The sequence below is a fragment of the Meles meles genome, chromosome 10, assembly GCF_922984935.1.
Source record: "Meles meles chromosome 10, mMelMel3.1 paternal haplotype, whole genome shotgun sequence".
Classification (NCBI taxonomy): domain Eukaryota; kingdom Metazoa; phylum Chordata; class Mammalia; order Carnivora; family Mustelidae; genus Meles; species Meles meles.
The window spans coordinates 60,692,352-60,713,602 of record NC_060075.1 but is presented as its reverse complement, the minus strand read 5'-3'; the positions used below and the strand labels follow the sequence as shown (position 1 = coordinate 60,713,602).

Below are 21,251 nucleotides of genomic sequence, written 5' to 3'. Positions count from 1 at the left end.
GAAATTATTCATGAATTTTAAAACCAATTTAAGTATAGGTGCATATTAATGGCAACATATAACTGGCTAAGGAACTAGTGGGAAGCACAAAGGCCCCAAGGGTAAACAGGACGGGGTAGGTACTATTCCTAATACCTGGGTTTCCTTTGTTCCATATGCCAATGTTGAAATTTTCTACACTGTTATATCAACTTGGACTTCAATACCTACTTGCCGTGCCCTCAAAGAGTCTACTTCCACGGGGTATCTTAAATCCAAAAGAACTGACCATTTTTATTTTTATCTCTGTGTGAATAAGGAGCCATACATCTGAAAGTTATGAGGAGATGCCATTACTTCAAATGGGGAACATTGCTATGCAGTTAAGTTTCAAAGTTGGCTACATGTAGGTAGTATGTTTGAACCCTCTTCTTTAAATACTGATATTAGGAAGAAAAGTAAGAGCTGGTAACTGTAATATTTACTGGCCAGTTAGAATTTTTCTAAGCTTAATGACTTGTAAAGCATTTAATAAGACTAGAAAGCTTGTACTGTGGTAGGTAAGATATGGGCGAAGGGGAACACCCTCCAACTGTAGAAACCAGGAAGTACTGATGCGATGCAGGAAGTGGCCATGAATCTATGAGCCAGCTCAGTAAAATCATTTTAACATCATTGACTCTAGGGCGCCTAGGTGGCTCAGTGGGTTAAACCTCTGCCTTCGGCTCAGGTCATGATCTCAGGGTCCTGGGATTGAGTCCCGCATTGGGTTCTCTGCTCTGCAGGGTGCCTGCTTCGTCCTCTCTCTCCCTCTCTCTCTACCTGCCTCTCTGCCTACTTGTGATCTCTGTCTGTCAAATAAATAAATAAAATCTTCAAAAAAAAAAAATCATTGACTCTAAGCTGGTTAGAACAAAAAAGCTGGTTCAGGGTCTAGAAATGGCAAGGATTAGGGTCATGACTCAACTATGTTTGGCTTTCACTTTGATTTACAATTATCCTGGCAAATAATCCTTGCAAAGAGTAGACACAAGATTAAGAATGCAAGTGAGCAGATGCTCCCCGAGGCTTTGTTTTATTCCACACAAGGGCATAACCAAAGTTCAGTGCCACCAGAAGTCCATGCAGAGGAAGGAATACTCCCAGTCAGCATAGTACAACATGTGGCATTGTGGTCTTTTATAACCATCTGGGTGTGGGGCCACACCAGCACACCAGCACTCTTCTTCTGGTGACAGCCTTGCTGCACCACAGATGTATTCAAACATCTGTGTTCTACGTTTTGTGCTTCATCAAGGCAACCAAACTTCCAGTACAACCGGCTTGGCTTTGGACTACCACAAACCCCATTTGGAAAATCTTTCCAACCCGCTAAGTAGCTGGGAGAGGAAGCACATTTCTCAAATCAGTAGTCTACTGTACAGAAGTACAGTGGCATCTGGGTGGCTCAGTCAGTTAAGTGTCTGCCTTTGGCCCAGGTCATGATCCTGGGGGTCCGGGATTGAGCCCTGTGTCAGGCTGTCTTCTCAGCGGGGAGTCTGCTTCTCCCTCTCTCCCTGCTCCTTTCCCCCAAGCTCCCTCTCTCTATCAAATATATAAATGAATAAAATATTCTTTTAAAAAAGAAAGAAAGAAACAGCAATGCATATCAGCTAAGAGAGAATGAGCATTCTTTGTGTAGTAATAGGTCACCAACGTTTTGTTCATCACTAAAAACTGACAAAGAAAAAAACCAAGTCTTTACAGGAATCAATGAATTATTTGTACTTAGTCCCTTGGCAATCAAAAGCAGAAAGTAGAAGAAAAAGAGTCCTAAAATAAGAACATAAAATCCCACCCTGAACCTACAAAAACAAAAAGTGTGGAATGAACGGAATCTGGACAACATAAGGCAAAAGGAAACTTGGCCTCCAATGTCTTCAATTCAGACCTATCAAAGAAGTCTTTTCTACAAACTGAAAATCAGTTTTTCAATTTTTTTGTCCTGTTTAGCCTGGAATAAGTAACATAGAGAAATACATTAGCCTCCTTTAGTAATGGCTAAAACCAATAAAAAAGAGGAAAAATCAAACATATATGCATTAAAAATATATCAGCTTATCAGAATTTATCCAGTCAGAAGCTCTGAGAGTGTCTCAGTCTGAAAGTCATCTCTTTCCACAGTTTTCATTTCCTTATGAAGTTATTCTTTTTAATATCCCATAAATAAAATTAATTAGGGCACATACCATACTGTGTTCTTAGTAAAATGACTGAGTATTTTTTTTTAGGTCACAGCTAACCTTACTTTTATTGCTTAGGTAAAACTATATAGAAAAGAAATATCTGAAATTCCAAGGACAACCTAATTCTATAATTTCTTAAACCTTGCATAAGTGAAGAACACATACTTGCAAAGTAGACTAGTGTACTGCTGTGGACGAATCTAGTTTGAAACTGAGGTTTGTTATAAATCATGTTTTCCCCCCTAAAAATGCTTTCATTTGTTTTATTAGTTGATATCTGATTCTGTGGAAAGAATGGAAGGAGGATAGAGATATGGGAAAGCAAGAATCTGAGCAGGTGACCACCCACTTGTGAATTATACCGAGAAATCGTGATAAAAATCTTTTATTCATTCATACTCCTTATAATAAGTATTGGTAATAAGTATAGTAAGTATTTGGTTGAGAAAAATATTTTCTTTCTATTGTCATTGGTACATCACCACTTAAATGGGACTCTGAGAAAGTGACATAGCAGTGGGAAAATAGACTAGATTATTTCCTATTCTCTCCACATATGCGACCTCTTAGCCTACTGTTCACTTCCGATAAGCCCTCAAAGTCTCCGTGTAGGTTCTTGTCAGATACTGAAAATAACTCTGATCCTTCCACTTCTTTACATCCAGGTTGACAACTGAACGGCGGTAATCAATTCATGAATGGTGTCACAAATAAAACAAATGCCTAAATCTAACTTAAACTGCTAATATTGTAGAAATAAAGCACCAATTACTGCATTTGGTCAAATCAAGAATAATCTCATTCTCTCCAAACAGACTAACATGATTGAATATTATTTCCAGAATAAGCGAATATATTTTTTACTACTATATATGAAGAGGAAAACATGCTGAAGGACAGACACTTGTTCAGAATCAATGCAAACTATACTGAAAAATGGACAGAGAGGAGGTATGAAACAGTGAATATCAGAGAACAGAGATGGTCACTTAGCGCTCTAACAGAGTAAACAGAAAGAGAAAAACAATGTTGACCTAGGGAAATGCTTTATGAGATGATTCATCACCTTCAATCAAGAAAGAGGGATTTTCAAAGTTCACTTCCACTCAGAGGTTTTTTGTTTTGTTTTATTTTTTTTGTTTTGTTTTCTTTCGTACCTGTTCTGTGCCAGGTACTGTTGTAATCACAGAAAAGAAACAGAGAATCAGAGCACAATGAGAATTCAAGCAAAGTAAGAAAGGAACACTAACAGAAAGGATACTTTAAGCAGCTTAATGTCAAAGAAACATTGGATCGGAAGAGAATACAGTGGCAACAGACATTCTTGAAAAGATAAAGAGGAGCCATGTTATGAAACTTTGTCTAAAGGTTGGAATATGAGAAGAGGAGACAGTGGGGAGAAAAGTGTATGTAATTGTGAATATTAATAATTTTAATTAAAATCTAAATCGAATTAAATGTTTAAATGCCAATACCAAAAATAAAAGTAAATGGCACAAAGAGGAAGAAGGAAACAAGAGTTAAGACTTTCTTTTCTTAAGGCAACACCAAGTACATGGGTGGCAGAGCTTAATGAGAAGACTGGCAGGGACAATGGAAAGGTAAATAAAACATGGCACCTCAAAGTACTACCAAGGTCAGACTGAGATGGGAGATCACAAATTTATTATGACACCAGTTTTCACAGTTTTGTGATTTTCAATAGCAATGATGTGAAAAAGCAAAACCAAACTGCTCAGTTGAGAAAGGGTAAGGATTTTGCCAGATGTGAAGTGGAAGAAAAAGAGTTCAAAGCAATGAAGATTTGGGCAAAAGAATTATTTAAGTTGCCCGGATAACAAGGAGATGGTGAATGAGTAGAGTCACAAAGAGAACAAGGTGAGTCAAGGCACTGGAGAATGGTGGGAAGTGAAAAGAACAGGTGATTGATGTTCTGTAATTTGTAATTCATGATTTTAAAGATGAGATGTTTCAGGTATCAAGATTCAGAACAGAGTCACTGACCAATGGTTAGCATGGAATGGAGTGGAATGCCAATGAAAGTAAGGTAGTTAAGAATTTCTGTAAGCTATTACTTCACTTGTCAACCTATGTATTTTAATCAATCATAATGATAACAGGAGATAAGATAAAGGAAAATTATCATCCAAATTTCTCTATCTGAAGAAGTGATAAAGAAGATGATGTGATACTGAGAGAGTAGGGGATGACAATATAAAAAGCAAAATGAAATAAAACAATACATCTTGGATGAGCTCTGTATTTTTCAATGCCATATCACTAGCTGCTGAAAGGAATCATGTATTCATGTGAACTATTTTTGTTGTGAAGGTATGACCATCTACTCAAATGCACCTTACCCCAAGATCACTCAGATCTTAGCAAATAACTCTGGTCAATAACTTCTCCAACCCTGTCCAAAAACTTCTAACTTTCTCCACTTTGTTCAAATTCTGCCAAGAGAATTTAAATTCCAAAATTATCCTCAATTTAGCACTACAAAGCCTATCTACCTACTCAGACTACTCTCTTCGCTCCCTCATCCCCTCTTTCTCTATGGAAGCTACTACTGCTGGTCAAAGTCAACTCATACTCTACATCTTGGAACCTATTCAATTCCACATTTTTAGGTCATCCATCAAAAATCCCTTTACTTTGCTAAATTTTGCTGGTTTTGTTTTTGTTTTTGTAACCCATGTCCTGGTACTTGAGGATAAAACTGGTAGACTGAAAGCCATGGGGTACCAAGGACATGGTATGGAAGAAGGCTGGAGCCCTTTCTTTCTGCCTCAATACTTTATGGGGGCAGGGACCACACACTTGACCCCCACCAAGAAAAGGAGAGTACACTTTTCTCTTTTCTCTTTCTTTCTTTCTTTTGAGAGTGTGTGTGCATGAAGCAGAGGGAGGGGCAGAGGAAGAGGGAAAAAGAGCATCTTAAGCAGGCTCCATACCCAGTGCAGTGCCCCAAGCCTCAGCCAAGCTGGATCATGACCCTGAGATCATGACTTGAACCAAAAAAAAGAGCTTACACTTAAGCAACCGAACCATCCAGACAACCCATGAAGAGCACACTTTTTAATCATTTGGACTTCTCATGGATATTTAGATATGCTTAAAAACAGCCATCTTAGAAAAGCTCCTTCAAACTTCCATTATTCTCCAGAAACAACTCTTTTTTTTTCAAACCTTCATACACAAACTTTTTCAATGAGTCACTCCCCATCTCCATTTCCTGAGCTCCTACTCACTCCTTAACACATTTTCACCTGGGTTTCACCCCAGTCACCATGGCAACCCATCTTTAGCTAAAAATCACCAATGATCTCCCTGTGTTCAAATCCAATGGATATTTTTCATTCCTCCTCTCAACCTCTCAGCAACATCTGGCAGTGATGATTACTTTGTCTTTCTTATAGGATGTTCTTCCCTAGTCTTTGGAATACCACAGATTTTTGCTATTGTTTTCCTCCCCTGTGACAATTTGTTTTCACTCTTAATATCCCAACTATTATACTATATATATATACACACATATATATATACACTCAACTATATATATTCTAAAAATATTAAAATTCATCAAGATTTGTTCCTAAAATTATCTTTTTCTCACTCTACATTCTTTCCCCAGGGATTCACATCTACTTCAAAGAAAGCAATTACAGTCTGTATCCCCAAATTTATATCTTCTTCCCAGCTTGCTCTCTCATCTCTTTATTTACATTAGCCAACTAGTCACTCAAGAGTTAAGCTTGGATGAATGAAAAGAGTACTGGTTTTCACAGGAGAGTAAAAGAATCATGATTTCTAAATACTTCCTTACGTTTTTATTGTCCCTTTTTTTTTAACACCTTCCCTCAAGACCCAACTCATTCTAAATTATCTGTAATGAATTTCTTATCCTCTTACTTTCAACTTTCAACAGGAAGATGTGCTTCCTGGCCATCTATCTTCTAGCACTGCCCATAGCCCATGGTGTTATAATTTATACATCTATGTGTTTTCTTCTAACCCTCAATTTTGGAGCTACTTAATGTCAGGTCCAGGTTCTATTCATAATTTTCTTTCCAGAACTTAGTACTCTTATGTATGAGAGAGGCTCAAAAAATTTTAAATGAATTATTGAATGCCAATAGACTAGTAAATTGCGATGAGTTTTTCAAAGAGATAGTAATAGATGTTCCCAAAAGAAGAGATTCTGTGATTAAATGAGGTTAGGGAAATTTGTACTAAATCCCACTCCTAGAGATTCCAACACACACTTGCATCTGTAGAACTATAAGAAGTTCTTAAAATAGAAAACTATTTAACTTTGTTTAATGTTTAGATAAGGAACGCTTTCTTGCCCTTTTCTTCTTTTAACACACATAATAGCATTCCTCGAACAATTATTCCTTATATCTTAACATCGTTTGGATTTTGATTCATTAGGATCAGCAAAAGAAATGTTAAAGAAACAGGGTATGTGCATTCTCTTTATCCAGAATGCTCCCCAAAGGTAAGACATAGGTGCTAATTCCTTCAATATAGCTTTGACACTTCTTAGTAGAGAAAAAAAATTGATTAATATAGTACTCCCATACTACTGACATATACACCAAATCTTTTTTTTTTTTCCTTAAAGATTTTTATTTATTTGAGAGCGAGCACATGCACAAGACAGTTTCTAATTTTAGGAATTAGAAAACACAATCTAACCATAAAGATTATTATAGTCACATTGAAACCATTCTTTTGTTTTGTTTTGCTTCGGAAGTGCTATAACAAAGATAATACAATTACCTGAACACTAAATGTACCACCAAGCACTTATGCAAGTAGCTTGAATGATAAAAGCATTAATAGTTCTAAAATAAAATTTCCACGTGAAGCCCCAAAACATTTACCACTTCACCTTCACTACGTAGTCTGATAGAGTCTGGAGTACATTCAAAAAACCAGGAATCCAGGGGCGCCTGGGTGGCTCAGTGGGTTAAGTCGCTGCCTTCGGCTCAGGTCATGATCTCAGGGTCCTGGGATCGAGCCCCGCATCGGGTTCTCTGCTCAGCAGGGAGCCTGCTTCCCTGTCTCTCTCTCTGCCTGCCTCTCTGTCTACTTGTGATCTCTCTCTGTCAAATAAATAAATAAAATCTTAAAAAAAAAAAACAAAACAGGAATCCAGGGGCACCTGAGTGGCTCAGTTGGTTAAGCAACTGCCTTTGGCTCAGGTCATGATCCTGGAGTCCAGGGATTGAGTCCCACATCAGGCTCCCTGCTCAGTGGGGAGTCTGCTGCTTGCTCTGACCTCTCCCCTCTCATGCTCTCCCTCTCTCTCTCTCTCTTCTGTCTCTCTCTTGCAAATAAATAAATAAAATCTCAAAAACAAAACAAACCAACAACAACAAAAAAACCCAGGAACCCAAACACAATACTCCTGCCCTGAAGAGCTGTAATGCTATGCTTTCTTCAGTGGGTGACAGGGAAGGAACCTCTATTTGCCAAACAGAAAGTTCTGACATATGGGGTTGCAAATAACATTATGTAAGGAGAACGCACCCATCCTGCTAACCAGAACTCTTATTAAGAACAACAGGATAGCAAAGTGACTCATCAGCTTGTGTGCTCTTTCTCAATTCTAGTAATTTGGGACAAGTGTGGGGAAGTTACAAGTTGTTTATGTGCAACCCAAAATGACAGGCAACACAAGTTACTAAGCAACATTAAGTCGTTGCATTTTTTTCTAATCTTTAAAAGCTGCCACAAGCTGAATAATCCTGTAATATAAAGGTAAAGGGAAAAGCAATGTGGGAGTCATGTTTCTGACTGAATGAAATGTTTTTGCTCAATAATTCAAAAATTCTGATTCACCACGAGTTCATCTGTCTTGGTTTTTGGATTACTTCAGGTGTATAATCCTGCTCTGCTCACTGTCAACACCAGAAACTTGTTCTGTGTTGAAGAAAAGGATAATGGAGGGGAGGTGTGTGAAGTGTTTCTTAGGAGTCTTGAAACCGGTTTGTTCCCCAGTAAATAGGACCTCTGTTCTTCTCTATTTCACCTCTTTGTCTCTTTCACAGCACTTATTACAACAACACTAAATCCTGTATTTGCTTCCTTGTTTGGGTGTGTCTGCTTCTGTCTGTCTGTCTCTTTCGCTGAAGTACCTTGAGCACTATACGAATTTGGCCCTCATTTTACTCTTTCCTTTCCTGAGCCTGGCACATTGCCTAAAACAAAGTAGCCCAACCATAACTAAAGAATGAAATTAAAAAAAAAAAAAAAAGAATGAAATAAAATAAAGCACAGGATCATGGCCAGTCGTTCTGTTTCTTAAGGCAATAGTTTCACTAACTGTGTTTATTCATAGGAACCTTAAAATTTCCCAGAAGTAGCTGAGTGTTACTTAGCATCTCTAAAATACAATGCTAAGAAAGGCAAGCAAGCAAGAATTCTCCAGTCTTTCTTTTCATTAAGTAACCAGTGAAGGGATTCCTTGGTCAAAAGCCCAGGGAAAAAACATTTCCCTACATTCTCTGTCTCAGCAGAACAAGTTGCTGAACAAACTCATCTTTTGTGCTTGAAGTTCTGTTTTCAGGTCAAGGATCCTGAAATGCTCTTCTGCAACACCTCCCTTTCTCTCTCCTTTCCAGTCCATATGATTCAAAGGGAGTCAATCTAGGGAATAACAGATTTCCTCACATAAGAGATCATCTTCTCCCAGTCCACATAGGGACAAATGAAGAAGAGTCGAAATAGATGAAAACAGATCAGTTTGTGTATTAAATGGATGACAGCTGTGCCTACCTCTTAAGGTGGTCAGAGAAGGAAAATGAAAGGTCTTCCATTATGGTGATAACTAACAGGAAGAGAATTGATAAGCCTAAGCGTTGATTTGTGCCAACCACGCTCCGGGAAGTGTTTGCATGTGTTGTCTAATTTACCTTTGTTACCAGTTACCTTTTTTTTTTTTTTTTGGATAATTCAATAAAAACCTTTTGGGCAAAACGATAAATAAAGATGACCCTATAAAGAAGATATTTACTATAACATTTAATAGATTTTATGAGTCTCATACTTTATTAATATAAAACTAGAATGAAAACAGCTTTTACATTTTATTTAGAACATTTTCTTTGCTATTGGCACTTTACTTTTTACCTGAGACAGCATCCTAAGTAAATGGAAAATACTAAATAGCTATTATTTTTGAGTCTTTATTGTGTTCCTTCCATTCTAAGCCTCTTACGCACATGATTAAATCATGTAATTCTATGAAGTAGGTATCATGTCCATTATCCCTGTTTTACAAAGAGAAATGCAAACCATAGAATTTAAGTTACTTGCTCAGAGTCATCTAAGTAGTAAAGATTTGAGGCCAGGCAATTTGAAGGCAAAGAATAAATGTTAACCCCTATATCACAGGGCCTAAGAAGGAAATGAAATTCAAATGAGCATCTGTGCATACCGAGAAATTTTATGTGGAGTCCATTTCTCCACACCTTTAACCACAATTCCAACATCATGAATAATCAAAATATGATATAAGCCAAAATCCTATAAATAAAAAGAAATATTACAAAGGAAGGCCCAGCTATTTCACTCAGGTATTCTTATCTGAGATAACTTTGTTGACTGAACTCCAAAGGGATCTTAAATAACTATCACACATCTCCACATCTCATTACCATTGTTCTTCCCCTGGTTATAACTGAATATGTGACAAATGATTTGTGTGGATTAGAAAGAGAATAAAGTAGGAAAAAAAAGAATAAAATAGAGTTATCTGACCAATACTTTTAATGAAAATACTATATTTAGAAAGCCCTATAGCTATGCCCATCCAGTTCACATTGTTATAATGTTTAAATACTTAATGAAAGAAATTTATATATCATTAATAACTAAAATCCAAATTATCCCATAAACTGAAAATGGTTCTTTGGGGGAGGGAGAGTAGAGATTGATTTTTCCCATCATTATTCATTTTTTCATTTTCCTCCAGTGGTAGTCAACTTTCCAATGTCTGTTCCTGATAGGACTCAATATTTATTATCTATGACAAAAGCAAAATCTTCTCAGGACTTTTCCTCAAAGAAAATGAGAATTCAAGAAACAGTTTTTCAAAAGCACGATTTCACAACTTCATTCTACTGGCTGGCAAAGAGCAAAATATCTTCAATGAACCACTTATTCCAACACTTGCTTTTTACCCTCCTCAAGATACATTAGTACCAGAAATTAGGTATCGTTACAGATTTCAATATGGTAGTCTGGAATAAGCCATCTGTCATATTCCAAAATATTGCCTCCTATATTCTAAATATGCAGTATCACAGGGTGTGGCAAATATCTTTTGAATAATTTTATACAAATTATGAGCTCAACTAATGAAAATATACTGACTAAAACTTTGTAACCTGCATTTGAAAGACCATTCTGTAGTCTTTGGCGGGGGTAAAGACTATGGAATTGGAACTACGGATCCCTCAGGGAACTGAATTAGAGCTCTGAATTCAGTGTTTTCTGAGTTTTACTATTGTATTAGACATAACACTCAGTACTAACATTCCAAAGATAAATAAGGCTCGGTTTCCTTCCTCAATGAAGAAAATAGATTATTTCAACCCTCTATGGCATATTTAATAATAAAAGAAGTGCAAGTTTCAGTGGAACAACAGAAGAGGACAGTTGGGCCAGTGGTAGACTCCAAACAGAATCCTGGAAGGTTGTGATGCCAGAGCAAAAGCTTAAAGATCCGTCATGAGGTGAAACACTAAAGAGTAAGGACAGAGGAATGTGGGTGTCAAGAAAGACATTACAGAGAGAGGTGTAAGAAGAGACAAAAGAGGTAAACAAATAGTATGAATTGTAGAGACTTATAAAAAGCCAGTAAGAGTTAATAAGTAAACTTGGAGGCTTTGGTTTAAAAGCATGGGCTCTAGAGTCAGAATTCTAGTTCATGCCCCAGCTCCAAAAGTACTAATTTGGAATTGCGGGTGAGTCTTTTATCCCTCTTGTGCCTCAGTTTGTTCCTTTATAAAACAGAATGCAGGGGGCCCCTGGGTGGCTCAGTCCTTAAGCGTCTGCCTTCTGCTCAGATGATGATCTCAGGGTCCTGGGATCAAACTCCGCATCGGGCTCCCTGCTGGGTGGGAAGCCTGCTTCTCCCTCTCCCACTCCCCCTGCCTGTGCTCCCTCTCACGCTGTGTCTCCCTCTGTCAGATAAATACATAAAATATTTTTTTAAAGATTTTATTTTATTTATTTGACAGAGAAAGATCACAAGTAGACAGAGAGGCAGGCAGAGAGAGAGGGGAAAGCAGGCTCCCTGCCGAGCAGAGAGCCGGATGCGGGACTCGATCCCAGGACCCTGAGATCATGACCTGAGCCGTAGGCAGTGGCTTAACCCACTGAGCCACCCAGGTGCCCCATAAAATATTTTTTTAATGGAATGCAGATGATAACAGGATTATCCTATAAGGGTATTGTCAAAGTTAAATGTGCAAGATGCTCATACAAGCAACTGGTATGTAGCAAGCACGCAACAAAAGTTCCTGTCATTAGTTTTAAACGGTAAGGGAAAGAGAGCCAAACACTACATTCAAAAATCAACCCTTGAAGTTGATTGTCCTAACTCTATTCCTAACCTCGACCTGCAGTGTCACAAGTGACAAGAGACATGACAAAGAATCAGGGCTGACAATGTAAATGTATTTGCAAAGCTCCATCAAAGCACATCAACTTTCCTTATGGAGCAGATATATTTATACTCTGATTTTGAAGGTAATAACTTTTGTGCTCCTTGCTCTGTAGTGATTGGCATATTGCCAATAAAAAAAAATGAGTCAAGGACATTGTGTTTCAAACTTACATGGCAATACAGATTCCTTGTTCAAGACAAATCCTTCATTTCAAATTGTTGACTCAGATAATACTTAAAAAAGAATTTCAGCTGTTTAAATTTAGCATGCTGAGAAAGACCAATCTTAAAATATTGTTTGGCGGTATGCCCATAACATTTTCATTTTATTCCTTGTTAGTGTTTGTCTTCTGTGATAAGAAGACAAGTGACAGTAATCATGTTATTCTCCTTAACACTTCAGATTTTACCTAAATGAACCGTTTTGTTTTTATCCTCACCAGTTAAAGATGGCCCTTCATTGCCTGGCAAATTTTCAGAAAGTGATTATACAAGAACCAGTGATATTTCCACACATCGTTTTACCTCTTTGGTCATCATCAGGCCTTTCAGCTCCCACTTTCTTTTGAATCATCATTTCTACTCTTAAAAAAAAAAAAAGTGTAAAAAACAAAGCATAAAGGAAAATATCTGAAGGCGAGCCTAATCTAATTTTTACAATCAGACCTTACAACTCCTTAAAGAGATGGTTTAAATCTGCGCTTTATCTATCTGTCTCACATGCAGTCCAAAGTGTCTGTTTTTTAGCGTCCCTGAGGACACAGTATCTGGACAATTTCTCATACTAGTCTCCCACCATGATAAGCCTCCTCTTATTTCCCTTTTATCCCTTGGTTTTTGAGCCTTCCAACTTCTCTCCTCTCATATTAACTCCATCATTTTCCTTCCTGACAAAGATGTCCCCAGCCTCATTCTCATGGTTCATGAAGCCAGAGAACACTGAAATCGGAAGACTTGAGTATGCCAAGTTTGGATTTGGGGTCAATTCAGGTTTTTATTTGGATAGATCCAGTCTTGGGTATCAGTGGAGCAGGGATTTTTTTCTCCTGATGGCTATGATTTCTCAAGCAGTCTCAATATACTCCACTGACAAGCTCACTCCACTAGAACATGGTAGAGTACCATTTTAATAAAACAACAGGGCAAAGTGATTGAGAGTTCATCCTAGCCCACCATTTACTAAAATACGTTGTTTCAGGTGATTTGTTTAGTTGCTCTGTGATTTAGTTTCTTATCAAGGTGAGAAAATGCCATGTCTCTTATAGCTATTATCCCATAAATGAGAGAACATTTTCAAAGTACTTAACCTAATACCTGTCATTTGTATACTCACAATAACTGTGAACTATTCATGTGCTGTATGGCGAATGATTCATACATGCAAATAAACCAAGGAGCTTTTAAGGGGTTGAACCTACTTCATAATTAATACCTAAAGATGAACAAATACATAGGATTATTGCCTTGTTTTGTATTGGTGTTTTAAAAGAGAGAGAAATGTCATGAATGGGAGAGGAGCAATACTTCTCCCTAATACTCCCTAATACTAGGGAGAAGTATTAGCGTTAAGAGACTATTACAATAGCATCATGCATATATAAGTACAGTTCTGTTCCTGAGGCCAGCCAGGGGGAGAAGCATCCAGGAAAGGATATTCTTTTTTTTTTTTTAAAGATTTTATTTATTTATTTGACAGAGATCACAAGTAGACAGAGAGGCAGGCAGAGACAGAGAGAGAGGGAAGCAGGCTTGCGGCTGAGCAGAGAGCCCGATGTGGGACTCGATCCCAGGACCCTGAGATCATGACCTGAGCCGAAGGCAGCGGCTTAACCCACTGAGCCACCCAGGCGCCCCAGGAAAGGATATTCTTAATATGTCATTTCAAGCCTATATATCAACATCATAGTCATTATTAGCAGGCAGAATTAGGTTGAGGGACCAGCAGCTATCTCTGGCTTGTCTCTACAACTCTTCCTTCTTTCCGTGGTGTGCAAGGGAAGCATGAGTCATAGGATACTTGCCTAGCTCAAACACTTTTCCCAGCAAAACTTATCTAAGGTTTAAATTTTAAAATAATTGCTTTATTTCAAAAATAGATGTGAAAATTTTCTTCTCACACATAACGTGAGGTAGAACATGAGGCTTACAGTGAGGTCAACCAAATGATGAAAAGAAGATATTCCCAAAACTTGATTTCTTCTACCGATGTTTCTATCTTAAAAGATATTTTGACGAATCCCTATGCAATTCAAATTCTTAGCAATTACATTCAGGCTTTTAGCTCAATTTTTCTTCTCTTTAGCTAATACTTGAGGTTCAGATAGTGATCTATTCCAGAGTTGCTTACAAACTGGCTCCAACCATATTATTTTATTTTAGTCTTTTGTGCATATGCTTCCTTTTCTTTTTTATTGCTGTCTGAAGTTTTTAACCACTCTCACACATGCACTATCACAATGTATCTTCTGGATTACATTTTACTCAGTGATTTACAAAGTTATGCATAGAGCTCTGCACCAAGTAATATATGTGCATGGAATAGGTTACCTCTAATAATTGGGTATTTCCATAATGATGAAGATATTTTATCTGAAGAACCCTGAGAGGAGCAGGCAAAGTAATTCAAATTACATTCAGGATATGTTTTATTTCTTAATAAAATAATGAAGATTAGGTGGATTCGAGATGGAGTAACACAATTAAAAATTGAAATAACCGGGTAAGAGTGATTCTTAGTTTCTTCCTTTCAAAAGATGGAGAATTTCTGAATTACTTTGCATTTCACAGTAGTTGTTTCCTAAGTTTTGATACCTCTTTATCCTACAGAACTTATGACAGCATATGGAATCCAGCTTAAAATCCTGGATTCTGTTTTGTGTACTGCTGTTTTTTCATTAATGTTTCTTGGAGAAAACTATAGTAACACCACAATTTTTCCAGTGATCCTACAACTAGGTCTAATATTTTGTGCAACATGTTCTTTCTGCTTGAGAGTTCCTTCTTCTTTACTTCATTAAAAAAAAAAAAAATTCTGGTCAGTGTAAAAGAGGACCTGGTTAGAAATACGCCAGCATTTTTAGATTATTTCTGGTTTCCCTCTAAAAGAGACCTTTAGTATTCTGTCTGCATTCACATTTATTTAGTCATTTGCTTTACAATGGGCTGGCTGTCGCTGACCTGTTTTTACCTCCTTTTAAGAGTTTGTTATCTGCAATTTGAGCAACCAGTGGAAGTAGTTTTTCCAAGTTTTTTTTAGCCTTCCTTTTTTGCCAGGGACCACAATGCTGCTTGGTTTGAAGTATAAAGCCATCTATGTCAACCCCCCACTTTGAAATCACAAGGAAGGGACTTCTTAGCAAGTGGAGAAGATGATTGCAGTGGTAAGAAACTGGGGGGAACCCAGCTCTCCACCCACTAAAGAGTATTTGAATGTTTATCCTATCATCAGTTGTCTGACAGTTATTTAGCGACCTACTTCACATTTCATTTTAATACAATAAAATAAATCAAAGACCTTTGCTTCATTTCGTTTGTTAGATTGCTTCTTTATTTGAAGATTAGGAATAAGTCTGGAATGAAACTTGTAACAATTAGGTGGGCATTTGAAAGTCTAAGCTGGCCTCTTCACGAATTTTCTTTGGAAAAGCGAAGTGTCGTCCATTAGTAACTTTCAGGAGCTCCCTATTGTAATTAAATGTAGCACGCCTTTACCAGTTTTGTTGCCTAAGATCACAATGGACTAGGCGCTTTAGGGCATACCTAGCCGACAAGCCACGTCCGCCAACAAATAACCAAGAGTTAACCAACTACAGCATAACTAGGACGGGAGTCAGAGAGACAAACCGACTTAACATCTCAAGGAGAATTCAAAGCTATGCTTTTCGAACTTTCCTCGCCATTTCTTCTCAGCCTCCCTTCCCCCGCAGCACAAACCCAGAAGCCACTCAAATCGCCAGCCGTGTCGAGTTTAACTTACTGCAGTGTGATGCAGGCGAAGGCTGGGCGCATCGCATCCCCGAAGCGAGAGCAACCGCTTTTCCGGAGACGACCTGGGACCAGCCAGCTCTCAGGATCCCTCCCAATGCACACGCTCTCGGCTCGGTAAAGAAGGCAGCCTCGCAGCTCGGCTTCCCCAGAGGAGTGGAGCTTCAAGAACTCCGCTCACAGCATCTCCTCCCCTCGACTTCCACCCCCTCCCAGCACGCACGGCCCATTCTAACTAGTGTCGGAAAGATGGAAATCGTCTTCCAGTCAACAAAACAGGCTGCCTGCAGCCCACCCCCCCCCCCCCAGATTTTTTTTTTTTTTTTTTTTTTTTTTGCCTGCAGCCCACCCTTCCCTGATTTGCAACTCAAAAACAGCAGCGGAGGCTCAGAGGTGTAGGTTTCCGGAGCCTGAAAGTCATCTTCGGCATCCCGGTTCCCCACCTCGCACGCACTCCCGCGTCCCCTCCTCTGCGCGGCCACCTCCAGGCTCCCACTCAGGCTAGGCATCACAAACGGTTATTTTATTATCCATACCAATAAGCCTCAGAAGGAAACGGGATTTGTCAGAGATGAAATACCTGTTGTCCATGACCCACGCTCTTCTCTCATCTCTTGGAGTCCTTCATTTCTACCGAGACGCGGTGATATTGGGAATCTGTGCAGTGCGTGTGTGGATGTGTGTGCGTGTGGCGAGGAGGAGGCGATCTGCGCGGCTGCAAGCACCAGCCCTGCCTATCTCTAGCTGGCGCTTCCACAGCTGCTGTTGCTACTACTGCCGCTGGAGCTCAGGGAGAAGGAGACAGAGAGACAGGGCTTCCCAGCTCTTCAACTGCTGGACCAGTTATAGGAGGAGGGTGGAGACTGTGCAGGTATGAGTGGTTGTGGTTGAGGCATTAAGCTTGATTCACTGCAATTACTACCATTCAGAATACGTTTCCCCTTCCCCAGGAAACTTGATACCTTGTCTCCCCACCCTCTCGCTAACTATAGTCCTTGACGGGTCACTGTTCATCAGCTACTTCCCTAACCCACTTCTAGCAATTCTAACAGCTGCACACTCTATTCCTGCATCCTAACTTGGTCACCTGGGAGCAGGGGACTGGAGGATGGAGGAGGATAAAGTAAGAAGGGATAGGGGAAAGCAGGTGGATATTAAAAGGGAAATCATTTGTATGCATAACCTGTCAGGGTACCGATAAAAATGATCATTTTGAGCCATGTGTGTAAGATAATGCACTGGAGTAATAAAAATGTAAGCCAGTCAATAATCATGTCTATTTTATAACATGTATGCAAAACCAGATAGCTATTAAGGAGGGTGTTTATAAGCTGAATGCAGGTATCTTGATAGACACACATCCCTTGTTGGCTCTCATCTTCCATGCATAGTATCCACTGTGATTTCAATGCATCAGTATTTCTGTCAGCTAGAAATTCTGGTGAAACCTACTGGTTACTGCTGCCTGTGGAGTCTCCCTTTCTCTCCTTATTGGTTGCTCATTCTCTGCCCTGATTTATCTCCAGCTTATTCTCACATAAGGTGAAACTGAGCTGAATTTAGAACTTAACCAAGTTTTCAAAACCCCTAAAGACAAGAATACTTCCCAAAAACTAACTTAATTTGTTCTAGCACTAGTTTGTCTTTTTATTCTTGTTCTGTAATAGACTGGATAACCATGAACAACCCCTCCCAACTAGACACACAGGTATGTACACACACATATACGTACACACGCACGGCACTTAATTGTTGGTACTATTAATCCACTTTGAGCGCTCAGTTGTCTAAGTTAAAAATAAATTAATTCTTTTTTATTGTAATTGTAATGCACACCATTAATTATTTCTGCTCTGCTCCGAGCAATTTTTATATTTGCCATGTATTTTCCCATTTGTTAGGATTTGTTTAATCAGGGTTAACTTGGACAGATGTTAATACAAAAAGAAGGAAGTGTAACAAATACAACAGAGGACCCAGAAGGAGGAAAGGAACCCAAAAGGATTAAGTAATAAATCTGTTTATATTAAAAAATCACTGCTTTTAGATAAAGGCTAGTCAATGTACAAAGCATTTATTAATTATCCATAAATATCAATTTATCAAAACCAACCTTACTGCAATTATAACAAAAATATATAAATTAATGTTTGTTTTAAAATCATACATGAGGGGCGCCTGGGTGGTTCAGTGGGTTAAAGCCTCTGCTCAGCGGGAAGCCTATTTCCCTCACCCCCCCACCCCCCGCCTCTGTCTGTCTACTTGTGATCTCTGTCAAATAAATAAACAAAATCTTTAAAAAATAAACAAATAAATATAAATAAACTCATACATTAAATTCAAAGAGTGTACAGAAATCCTAATGAGACATAATGCCAAATAGTCACATATTTTTGCCCTTCTAATTTTTGTCTATTAAATAACTCCAATAAAACACACTATTAGGTTATTAAAAATCTGTAACTTCACATTTTCATACTTATATTAAATGCAATGTAAGGGGGCGCCTGGGTGTCTCAGTGGGTTAAAGCTTCTGCCTTTGGCTCAGGTTGGGATGAGCCCCACATCAGGCTCTCTGCTCAGCAGGGAGCCTGCTTCCTCCTCTCTCTGACTGCCACTCTGCCTACTTGTAATCTCTGCTGTCAAATAAATAAATAAAATCTTTAAAAATAGATAAATAAATAAATGCAATGTAAGGAAGTAGGCAAAGACTGTCACCCTACTTTGAAATAATTTGATACAGTAGGACAAATTTGTCCATGAATGTCCCCATCAGTGGATTTTAGAAACTTCATGCATATCTTTCTATAATTAATCAAGCTTAAAAAAAAATAGTGGCAGAAAAATAAACTTGTTCTGTAAATTCCCACTAATCAACTAAATAAAAAATTTACAGGTATATAGATAAATAATATCTTAATTCCATCAAAATATGTATTCCCAAACTAAATTCTGTAATTTAATTCATATTTGTTCACTGTAGAAAAGCCCAAGGATGGCAAGGTCTGCAATAGCAGAAGCCTAGTCTGCTTAGTTCACTCACATGTCTCTAGCATCTGGCAAAGTACTTAGAATGTGCTATGTGTACAGTAGGTAGTTTCCTAATAAATGAGTGGATGAATAAATAAATTAATTTCTGGATGCAAGATATGGGGAAGGTAAGTGAGAATAAGGATGTTTAAATTCTTCCAGTCTTTACTCTGCTGCTAAATAACTGTGACACTTTGGACTCACCTCTTATTGTCTCAAAAGTAACCTTTCACAGACTACAAAACTTCATAATATATGTGTTTTCCCAATACTTTTCCAAAATGATTTTTCTACGTCCTATATGAATTCAATCAACATGAATTCCCTGAAGACTCATTTCCAGAGAATTTTGCAAATCAGTAACATCAGGACCTATTCATCTTTAAGAAGTGTACAGCCCCCCCCTCCAAATTTGACTTCTAAATCCATACTTAGTCTAGTGGGTACTAGATGTTTAAGAAAATAGGTTGTTCACAGGAAACAGCTGGTGTTGGGTAGGAGGAGGAGAAGGGGGAACCCTCTTACACTGTTAGTAGGAATGCAAACTGGTATAGCCACTCTATAGTATGGAGGTTCCTCAAAAAGTTAAAAATAGAGCTACCCTACAACCCAGCAATCGCAATAATTCAAAGGAATACATGTACCCTGATAATCATAGCACCATTATCAATAACAGCCAAATTACAGAAAAAGTCCAAATGTCCATCAATAGATAAATGGCTAAAGAAGATGTGGCATGCATATATATATATATATATATATATATATATATATACACACACACATACACATACATACACACACACACACACATACAATGGAATGTTACTCAACCATAAGAAAGAATTAAATCTTGCCATTTGCAGGGATGTGGATGGAGCTAAAGAGTATTATGATAAGTGAAATAAGTCAGAGAAAGGAAATACTGTATGATTTCACTCATATGTGGAATTTAAGAAACAAAACAAATCAACATAGGGGGAGGAAAAGAGAGGAACACCAAGAAACAGACTCTTAACTACAGAGAACAGACTGATGGTTTCTAGAGGGTAGGTGAAGGAGGGGAGGTAAGTGGGGTACAGAGTGGGGAATGAGTAAAACAGGTGATGGGAATTAAGGAATGCACTTGTGATGAGTACCAGGTGTTGTACAGAAGTGCTGAATCATTAAATTCTACACCTGAAACTAATATTAACACTGTATGTTAACTAACAAAAACTTGGGGGGGGGGGGAGAAAACATTCCCTAGAAGTTATAGGCTTATCCAAAAAGAAAAAAGAAAAAGAAAATAGGAACTGGGTCATTACACATGTATGTGTGTGTGTTCCTAAAATGTTAATCCTGGAACAAGGATTATAAGCAAGATAACCTTTATTAACCTTTTATAAATTTAAGCAAGGTAATTTTTAAAACAAATGCAAGAAAAGCAAAGCTTAATTAGTGAAATAGCATACATTACTTAAAATCAGTATAAATCCGTATTTAATAACAGTCTTTTATGTGAACTGGTGATTAGGAACACCTTGTCATGTTACTTTATTCAACAAACATTTATTGACTATCTATTATGTACAAAGCATTGGAAAGAGAAATGTAGTCCAAACACTCTTAGCATGTAAGTAAATGTATTCTTACTTTATAGTGTAAACATTTTTTAACTTTATGTTTGAGAAAGATCAAATAGCTTAATTTATATCAAGTGTGATTAAAATCTTCACAACTTTGACTTAAATGATGAGAAGACAACTACCTCCTAAATGGAGTAGATTGTAACATGGGAACTTTTCCAGTGGTTTTCAAACCATGAATAAGTACATGTAGACTGGAAAGTTATGAAAGATCCAGAAAAGGCCCTATATTAATAAAGAATAAAAATTATAAAATACTGAATTTGAATAGGCTCTTAGCCCAAATCTAATCCAGTTCTCACATTCTACAGGACTGGAAATAACACAGAAGGTCATCATGGCTTATTGCTGGAAAGATTTACCAATATCGGGGCGCCTGGGTGGCTCAGTGGATTAAGCCACTGCCTTCGGCTCAGGTCATGATCTCAGGGTCCTGGGATCGAGTCCCACATCGGGCTCTCTGCTCTGTGGGGAGCCTGCTTCCTCCTCTCTCTCTGCCTGCCTCTCTGCCTACTTGTGATCTCTCTCTCTGTCAAATAAATAAAATCTTTAAAAAAAAAAAAAAAGATTTACCAATATCCACTAGACTCTCAGGCTAGGAATAGCAATGTTAGACATGCAAGCTTTGGCACAAAGAAAAGGCAAGTTTTAATTCCTAGGTGTGTCAATGACCAAATATATGACCTTGGAAAAACAGTCTTTACACACCTCAATTTTCACATT

General features: G+C 38.1%; 1 protein-coding gene and 1 non-coding gene across 4 annotated transcripts in view; both read right to left on the bottom strand.

Moving 5' to 3' along the window:
* Positions 1-16,684, bottom strand: part of DGKB (diacylglycerol kinase beta) — a 684,789-nt gene extending 668,105 nt beyond the window's left edge. For 2 of the 3 annotated variants that reach the window (XM_046021573.1, XM_046021575.1), the window contains exon 1: positions 16,451-16,684. The gene's annotated coding sequence lies outside the window, so the exon portion shown is untranslated. Of the gene's footprint in view, positions 1-15,862; positions 15,927-16,450 lie in introns of those variants that run through there. The other variant, XM_046021574.1, reaches the window with a different exon arrangement.
* LOC123952408 lies at positions 4,898-5,048 on the bottom strand. Its single transcript, XR_006820650.1, has one exon. It is a non-coding gene; the product is annotated as a small nucleolar RNA SNORA57 (small nucleolar RNA).
* Positions 16,685-21,251: the final 4,567 nt, after the last annotated feature.